Source organism: Canis lupus, chromosome 3 (assembly GCF_003254725.2).
Source record: "Canis lupus dingo isolate Sandy chromosome 3, ASM325472v2, whole genome shotgun sequence".
NCBI lineage: Eukaryota > Metazoa > Chordata > Mammalia > Carnivora > Canidae > Canis > Canis lupus.
Window position 1 is genome coordinate 12,703,538 of NC_064245.1, and position 9,649 is coordinate 12,713,186.

General features: G+C 40.8%; 1 long non-coding RNA gene across 5 annotated transcripts in view; it reads left to right on the forward strand.

Moving 5' to 3' along the window:
• LOC118354275 (uncharacterized) overlaps nt 1–9,203 on the forward strand; it is a 31,587-nt gene extending 22,384 nt beyond the window's left edge. For all 5 annotated transcript variants that reach the window (XR_004814473.2, XR_004814472.2, XR_004814479.2 and 2 more), the window contains 3 exons: nt 62–192; nt 6,973–7,055; nt 8,952–9,203. This is a non-coding gene — a long non-coding RNA (uncharacterized LOC118354275). The remainder of the gene's footprint in view (nt 1–61; nt 193–6,972; nt 7,056–8,951) is intronic.
• Nucleotides 9,204–9,649: the final 446 nt, after the last annotated feature.

The window sequence follows — 9,649 nt, forward strand, 5'->3', positions numbered from 1 at the left end:
ATAGGGAGGTGTTTGGTCATTTCTGTGCTGATGACAATGTTCATGTTTTGCCTGAATTCAGACACGATTATGAAGTCAGCCTTTTTTGGTCTTCGACCGTCATAGACATCGAGTGGGTTTGTCTGATGATGTTCTACAAAATTGTTTGTGTTCAACAACAGATCAACACCAAGTCCTGTCTATGAGTCCCAGGTGAGCTCTTGGGTGTCGGGGACTGCCTTACTCTCTCTCATTAAGCTCAGCTGGTCTTGGACTCAGAATTTGCCTCCCTTGGGCCTGGGAAGCTGTCAAAAACTTAGCCTCTCAGTTTCTTGTTTCCAAACCTGTAAATGCCCCTAGTGCAAAAGAATCCCTAAAGGCCTCTTGGATTTCCATTCTTTCTAGAATCCTGGCTCAGTAACTTAGTCTTTGAGGCTTTAAAGGTGTTTTTTATATTTTGTCAGTGTTTATAGTTATCTTCACTGTGAGTGCTGGTCCAATTACATAGTATGCCATTATTGTGATTAAAAGGACCGTCTCGAGGCAGGACATGAAAGACTCCTAACTCTGGGAAACGAACTAGGGGTCGTGGAAGGGGAGGTGGGCAGGGGGTGGGGGTGACTGGGTGACGGGCACTGAGGTGGGCACTTGACGGGATGAACACTGGGTGTTATTCTATATGTTGGCAAATTGAACACCATAAAAATAAATTTATTAATAAAAAATAAATAAATAAAAATAAAAGGACCCTCTCTTCTGCCCTGGTTCCCCTCAAAGACTTCCCAGGTGCCAGGACACCATCTGCATTTACCAGAACTGTTTCAATTCCGCTAAGTATCTGATCCTCTTACAGTAGCTCCACAAAGTGGATGGTCAGACGACTGAGTAGTTTTCACTCCACTTATGTTTAATCCTCTCTAACCCAACACTCATCACCCCCTTCAGCTCTTTCACTGAACAATCCAGAGAATCATCTGACCGTGTTCTTTATATACAAATGTAGCTACTAACAAACCCCACCCCCAGTTCCTTCTTTCTACTAGGTTGCTGTTCTTAAGACCCTCTTCTTTTTTCTTAAGATTTATTTATCTATTCTAGTGTGAGAAATGAGAGTGAGTGGAGAAGGGGCAGAGGGAGAGAATTTCAAGCACACTCTGCACCAAGCACAGAGCCCCATGTGGGGTTCCATCTCACAACCCTGAGATCATGACTAGAGCTGAAATCAAAAGTTGGACACTTAACCAACTTCTGTGAAAATTCTGTATCCACCTGTTACCCTCTATAAATCTGTACACTAAGTAAAAGTAGGTGGGCTCATGGTTATGCTTCTGAAAATATGTTTACTAAGCTAATTCCCAACTTTTATCTAAGAGGAAGTAGAGGCTTCTTCTTTCCACTGATGTGCTATGTTTGTGCCTCTGTTAAGCCAATAACTGCTACAAAATAAGTGTGCAGTAGGTGATGATGGGAATATTTTTAAAATAAGCAGTTACTAACTAAACAAGCCATGGATTATAGTGCACTATAATAAGGGCGTCTATGTGCACTTTAACACTTGGCTCTCTAAATTTTATTGAAATTGTCAAAATAGACTGGTCACCTTATCCTCAAAACAAGGCAACCTTGAGTAACCCTAGGGTTTTAAATTCCGCATTAATGTTATCTAGTAGCCAAACTACAAGCTCTCTGGAGAGGAGAGAGCAAAAGCAGTGGTAGCCTCATCTAGTGGGGACATGTGTAACTGCAGAGAGTCATTTGTCCTAACCCTTACATACCTCCTGTGGCAAATTACACAATCCAAAAAGCAATTGACATATTTATCTAATGCATAAACCAGACCTAAGAGAATCAGGTTTATAGATAGGCTTGGATTTCTGAGAAGTTGAGGACTAGGGGTCAAAACTCAAAGGATTCCAATAAATCAAATTTGGTATTTGAATAACTGCGTTGGAGGTATGGGCTTCATTATATCAGTGGGAACGTTAGAAATGGAATAGCTAGGCCTCTCGCTATTCCTGGTCGGGTGCTTTAAAGTTAATCACACTTTTTAAGTAGAAAATGTCCTACAAGGTGCAGATCTTGAGTGCTTCTCTGTCTGTAAGAAGATTCAGAAGCCTTCCTTTCCCATTATTTGGATAAGCATTTCACTCATATAGAAGATACAAGGAGGATGGAGGAGGTCACATATCAGTGGAAGGGGAAAGAATGCACCCTTCTGTCAGGGGACCAGGTTTTCATGGAACCACTGGTATAATTCACACCTGTTAATAATTATTGACTAAAAGACCACAGAAGGAGTTCCAGAAAGAGGGCACAGAAGGTAAAGTAAAATAAAATACTAGCTTTAATCTGGGATTTGTTCTTTTTTCTTTTTTTTTTTTTCTTTTCTAGAGGGAAATATATTTGTTTTTTTTTTTTTATTTCCAAAGTAATTTTTTTTTTTTTTTTTTTTTTTTTTGGTCATTGGGAAAATTTGGCCAAAGAAAAGATACTTGAGTTTTCTCCTCCTTTCCCTTATCTTCTTTTTCTTTATTATGCAACCAGGTTTATAAAATGGATACAAGTCAATGAGACTTGAGATAAGGAACAGTTCCCCTTCCACCTCCTGTTCTTGCTCTTCATTTTTCCACCTATTTTTTTTTCTGGGTCTTTTCTAGGATCAGTGGGAGAGGTAGGCAACTGGAAGGAAAGAGGCAAAATCCTTCTATTTCTCTGGTACCACCTATCCAGCTTTCTCTTGGTCACTGATGTTTTCTGTGTGACATTCTTATATGTTTCTCTCTTATGGATTTGTTCTTAATGTTTCTAGCTCTCTGCTCAATTCCCAAGTGTCTTTCAAATTACTAGCTTGGATTTATGCATATCTATCAATAAGTTTCCTACTGAACACATGCAGTTCTACAAGTGTCTGAGAAAATAATTTTTTTTTGAGAAAAGAATTTTATAGTTTTAACCTACATCTAAATAAGTCACTTTTAAAAAAAAAAGCATGGTATTGTTTCCTTGTCCAAACTATCAAAACTTTGCAATATTCTAAAGGAATTAGTTTTGAACTTGCATCTTCAAGAGACCCAAATCCAAACTATCAGGTATAATAGAATTGACTGAGGAGCAGAATTCCTTTTCAAAGCATTGTCTCCCTCCAGGGGTTTATACAAGTCTTGTATATAATTGATTGACCCCTAACATTTTGCTTCACAGTTTGTTTTGTGAAAAACAGCCCTAAACCCTTCTACCACAGCTGAAATATGATTTCTGTTTATCATTTGATGTAATATGTCCGTGCAATATGCAGCAACCTGATGGATATAAAGGGAGGCAAAGTAAATTGGAGACTTTTCCACTATCATCTCTTCCGTACTGAGAAAAATGTCATTTTCAACGTATGTTCACTTTCCTTGAAGTGCTCAGAACATCAAGTGTTGCTTTTAGAGAAGAAGGAAGCATCTGTTGGCTAATCTAAAGAAAAACAGGAAAAAAGACACATGGGCTTGACATAGTTAGCATAAGTTAAACAACTTTCAGCTCAGCTCTTCTATTAAAAATAAGGTAATCCTGTTGCTTTGGAAGGTAACAGTGTCAAATAACCACCACTCACAAACAGGTAAAGGCGGCAGCAGCTTTCACACCTGTTTATTGTGTGTACATTTTGGCAAAATGCCGCAGCAGGTGATGCCAGGGCGTGAGATCACTCCTGCCCTTTTTTTTGAAGCATCTTGTGTCCATGTAAATGCGAATACTTGTATGTATATGAATGTTTCTACCTTATAAAAATCGCAATAATACATGCCCAGTAAAAAAATCAAATACTGGAAAGATCACAATGAAAAGCAACAGACCCTCTCTCTACTCCTTCCTACAACAGTCATGCGTTCATTTGTAAACTTTTCCCTTTTAATTTCTGATGGTTATTTCCCTAATTCTAAATAATATTTGGGGCCACTATATCTTAAAATAGGGTCTTTTGACTCCTGGTTTGAAATATGAAGACTTAGTTCATTTCTATTTTCCTCATTTTTTCCTCCAACTCCAAGTTTCACTACTTTTATTTTAGTTCCTCTGTTATCTTTATATCTTTACACAAAACACATTCCATCAACTGTACACACTGTCCCTTCTCCCTCAACTATGTAAGATAGCGATGACTAAAATGTACTGGATATTTACTATTTGCCAGACACTGTTGTGTTTTACATGAATTATCTTACTTCATCCTTATAGCAACTCTATAAGGTATCATTTCTAATTTACAAATAAGAAAAATAGGACATGGTAGTTAGGGGATACCTTCCCTCAGGTCACAAGGCCAGGAAGGTGGTGGGGGGACGAGACAGTCTGAATCCAAACCCACCGCCTTCCACCTGAGGGTAACTCCTTCCTGCTTCCCCACTTTCACTCCCACCATCTATCAACCATCTTCACTTTTACAGCCTTAAGGTAGATGACAATCACAGTCTATCATGTAATTATATTTAAATCTTCTACTTTTTTTCTTAGAGGTCAGGTTCAAGGTTGAAAATCATAAGCATGTTTCCATATTGCGATAATGCAAATATCATTCTCGGTAGAACTAAGCAGTATGCCAAGATTACATTTTCTTCTTTAGCTCCCCAAATGTTTGACCTCCTTCCTTCTTTCATTTCTTCCTTTATATGCTCAGGAAACATTTGAAAGCTTACAAAGTGTTGGAATTTGGGGAGAGGAGGTGGAGATGATTACAATGAGAAAAATGCAGTGTTATGGAACCCATGGCCTCTGCCCTTAAGAATTTATCTTTGGTATAAGATTTACAGTATATCTGTGGTCAAGGAAGAGTTGGAGGAGGAGAGAGAATATAAACCAGGTTTTTTTTTTTTTTTTTTTTTTTTTTTTTTTTTTTTTTTTTTTTTTTTATAAACCAGGTCTTAAAGAATGATGAGAATTGGAAAAGGGGTAGAGAGCACATAAGGAAATGATATTGAATCACAGCAAAGCAATAAAGGTAAGATTATTGGTTGTTTTTTTTTTAAATGAGATTTCTCTTGATGGGATGAGCACTGGGTGTTATACTATATGTTGGCAAATTGAATTTATATAAAATATTTTTTAAAAGAAGAAATGAGATTTGAAGTTGCCTGCTTAGAAGCAGGGGTTTGCACTAGAAAGGCCTGGCAGGTGTGATGGAAGCTTAGTCGTAGGTGGCTTGAAGAACCAGTAAGGATTTCCACATAGAAATCAATGGGCATGAGAAATGTGAGCAAGAATACATGAACAATTCAGAGTTGGATATTGTAAAAAAAAAAAAAAAAAAAAAAAAGGTGATAAAGTCATTACAGTGGATGTGCCTGTTAAGGGAAAATATGGATCGGCAACAGGAAGGGACATTTGGAGCACAAGGAAAGGAAAAGAGAACTAGAGAGGTCAGGAACAGGGGAAGAAAGAGCCCAAAAACGTGACATAGAAGTTGAGAAAGGAGGGGAGCCTGGGTGACTCTGGTTGAGCATCTGCCTTCAATTCAGGTTGTAATTCCAAGGTCCTGGGATCGAGTCCTGCATCAGGCTTCCCACAGGGAGCCTGCTTTTCCCTCTGCCTGTGTCTCTGCCTCTCTCTCTCTCTTTGTCTCTCATGAATAAATAAATAAAATCTTTCAAAAAAAGAAGTCAAGAAAGGCAAGAGCCCTTGGCTTGGGTGGCTGCCTCAGATTACACCTTTAAGAGATGGTTCAGCTTCAGGAGTAGGTAAAGGCTGAAGCCACGCTACAAGGAGCTAAGAGAGTATATATGTGGTTCATGGAGGGAAAACAGCTGCTAGAGTATGTCTATGGTCCTTTCTAGAAGCTTAAAGTTAAAAGGAAGAAGAGCAACAGGGCAGTGGTTGGGGAGGGAGAGGGGAGCAGAGGTTGAAGAAGCACTTTTATTACAGTGGAAGAAACTTGAACAGATTGTTGCACAAGGGAAAAGTGAGGAAATGATGAAGGAGTGAGATTCTGGGGGAGGCACGAGGAAAAAAGCATGGAAGTTGAGCATTGGGGATAAGCCCACAAATCAGGCCTGGTAACTTTTTTCCGAAGTGCATTGGAAAACCACTGGAGGACATTGAGCAAGGAAGTGACATAATTCAATTCACGCTTTGAGAATATGACTCTGACTGCGGTGTGGAGGATGAACCTGAGCAGGACAAGTCAACCAGTCAGTTGTTTATCTTTTATTTTTTATTTTAATTATTATTTTTTTTTTATTGGAGTTCAATTTGCCAACATATAGCATATCACCCAGTGCTCATCCTGTCAAGTGTTCATCTTACTACACACAGCCAACCCTGGGGTTGGAAAAGCGGCCAATGGACTTTGCGGTGCATTCAAGAGCGGCGAGCAGGTTGGGAGAATTGTAATGTGAACCTGGAAGCTCAAGAATCCCATTCCACATTTCCTAAATTCCAGAGTGCTTTAGGAAAGTGGCTCACGAAGTGCTAAGGTAGAGTGGTACCTACTGGAGTGAACTGTGGCATCAGACAGCTTTGGGTACAAACTTCAGGTCTACCATTGACCCGCCATGTGTTCTGAAGTGGGCCTCACGATTCCTTCTCTGGAAACTGTAGGTAAAAACTGCCTACCTTCTTATATTTGTATGGGTCCTAATGAAAGAGGCTTAGTATCTCAGTAATAATCATACAAGGACCCTGCTTTATTGTTTTCCCACATTCTTTGACTGCCTGAACTAGTATTTACTTAATATTTTTCCGGTAATGTGTCACTTTTTAAAACTTAAATATGCTCACTTTGAAAAAGAAACTAGGGCAGCCCGGGTGGCTCAGCGGTTTAGCACCTGCCTTCATCCCAGGGCATGACCCTGGAGACCCCAGATCGAGTCCCATGTCGGGCTCCCTGCATGGGGCCTGTTTCTCCCTCTGCCTGTGTCTCTGCCTCTCTCTGTGTGTCTCTCATGAATAAATAAATAAAATCGAAAAAAAAAGTTAATACTTCTAATGCAACCCATCATCATTCCTATTTTACAGATGAGGAGACTGAGCCCAGAGAAATTCAGTGACTTTCCCAAAGTTACAAAGCCAATAAATATAGATGTGAGTTGAAAATCCAGGTAGGCTGGCTCTACGTATGCTACTATCCATATACTCTGTGTCCTTGCTTTTGTGTTAGAGGTGGAATCATAGCAATAATAACGTATCATTTGCTGTTACTTCAAAATAAGCTTAAATTTAAAAGCCACATATGAGTGAGAAAACACGTTTTATGTTCAGTTTATTTTAATCTTGATTGGATACATGTACTTTATACCCAGGCCTAGATGGTAGGTCCCTAGGGATCAGGATAGAGGGGAAGGAAGAAAATAAGTAGAGCCAGAGCGAAAATAACAAAAATCAGGTCCAAAGGATAAAGTCAAGATCAGGTCCCCAGAAAGTGTTAAAAATGGGTCTGGTGGGGATCCCTGGGTGGCGCAGTGGTTTAGCTCCTGCCTTCAGCCCAGGGCATGATCCTGGAGACCCCGGATCGAATCCCACGTCGGGCTCCCAGTGCATGGAGCCTGCTTCTCCCTCTGCCTGTGTCTCTGCCTCTCTCTCTGTCTCTGTGTGTGACTATCATAAATAAATAAAAACTTAAAAAAAAATGGGTCTGGTGGTGGGTGGTTCAATCCATTAAGCATCTACCTTTGGCTCAGGTCATGATCCTGGGGTCCTGGGATCGAGTCCCGCTTCTGGCTCCCTGCTCAGCAGGGAGTCTGCTTCTCCCTCTCCTTCTGCTGCTCCTCCTGCTTGTGTCTGCTCTCTCCCTTTCTCTTCAAAATAAATAAATAAAATCCTTAAGAAAAATGGGTCTGATAGCAAGGAAGAGCAGGTTGGAGGGGCAGAGGCTGAAGTCTAGATTCTACAAACATGTTTTTGCTACTAAGCCACAATACAAGATAATTTGTATCTGATCAATTGGGTTACAGCAAACATCGAGCCAGCGGCGCAGTTATAAATCTCCTCTTCACTTAATAACACCTAATAACCTTGAGCTAATAACTTGATGATCAGTGACAGCCGTTTGACTTGGAGATTTATGCCAAAGAACATTGAGCATTTCTCAGATATCTCTGAACCTTAAATTTGGGTGACAGTATTTGTCTTCAGTAATAAAGTTAACTAGATTTATACCGCATGACAGTTCTCCCCCCATGCCAGTATTTTCCCTGTTATACGTGCTGCCTTAAAGGAGCCCAGAGAATCTCTCAATTTAATCATGGTATAAAAATAAATAGTCAATATAGCTAATATTTCATGTCCAGAGCAGAAGATTAGCAATGAAATCAAAGTGAGAAGACAAAGAACACCAATGTGGAATGCCAGCAGTCTATTCTCATCATCTCAACACCTCTCTGTGCCCTTGGTCCACAGACACGCACAAGTCAAACAGTATCCACCACCAAAGAATGCCAGGAGGCCTAGCTCTGAAAATTGCTCCTTCAAAACACATTATTAGCTGCTTCGCTTACAATCACAAATGAAAAAGATGAAACTCATGTTAGACTGGTGCCATGCCTGCGGCCCCTCCCCGCCCCCACACACACCATGGGACGCAGACGTGTTCTATTCATCTCTTGCCCCCATGGCGGCCGGCACAGGCCCAGGCTTACTAGACATCAGATAATTGCAGAATTGGGTCTCTGAGTCACACAGAAGCATTCTTTCTGTCCCTTGCAGGCTCTGCTAGGGCTCTGTTCCATGTGGGCAGAAAGCTCCTCAGAGACGCAGGGCACAAGCACACCAGTGGGCTGTGCTCCAGCTTCATATTCCCAACCAGATGCTCTTCTGCAAATGCATGTGAAGTCAAGGCAACGGTTCACTTGGCTGGAGTGCTGCCTCGAGCTTCCATACTGTTTGTGCTATGATACTAACCCGGCTGGACCAAGAGGGACATTCTCCTCTGTGGGTAGAGGGTTCTGCGCTCCTATCTTTCTAGAAGGTTCACATCCTGTGTCTCAATGTCACTCTAGCTGCATGGCAACATGGCAAATGCCTTGAAGAGAGTTGGAAGGCTAGACCTCTACCTTGACATTTTCTGCTACTCACTGTTGAAGACTCCAGCAAGTCACTTAACACCACGGAGCTTCAGTGTTCTCATCTGCAAGATGAAATAAATACACGCCCTGATTTACACACGGAATTGTTCTGAGGATCAATGGCATGATATATATAAAAGTGCCTTTCCAACTGCAAAGCAAATCTAATAAATGTAAGTGGCATTACTGGTGGTATTTGTGACATTGTCATTTTCAGCTGGTTTCTTTGACTCTGACCCAATGACCTCAGCCTCATAAAATCAGTGAGGTTCAGAGGGCTTTGTTATTGTTTGAGGAGGTTTTCACACACGAAATCTCAAATATAGTCCAAATGGTGTAAAAGAATGGCCAGCATACCGCCTGCCCTGAGCAGTTGGGCTGAACTGAAGTAGAATGGCGTTCCATGGGTGGGTTTAGCATCACAGTGAGACAACATACAGGTCCAAAGTACATTGTATCTACAAAATATGACAGCATTTCATGTGTCCTAATTATAAGTTAGGCCTGAAGGGGTAGTTGTAGGGCCCTTAGGCTAGATTTACAGAAGAGAAGAAACAGCTTTATATTCATCCAACAAACTCATTGAGTAACTACTGAGGGCCAAGCACATCGCGTTAGATGCTAACGCTACG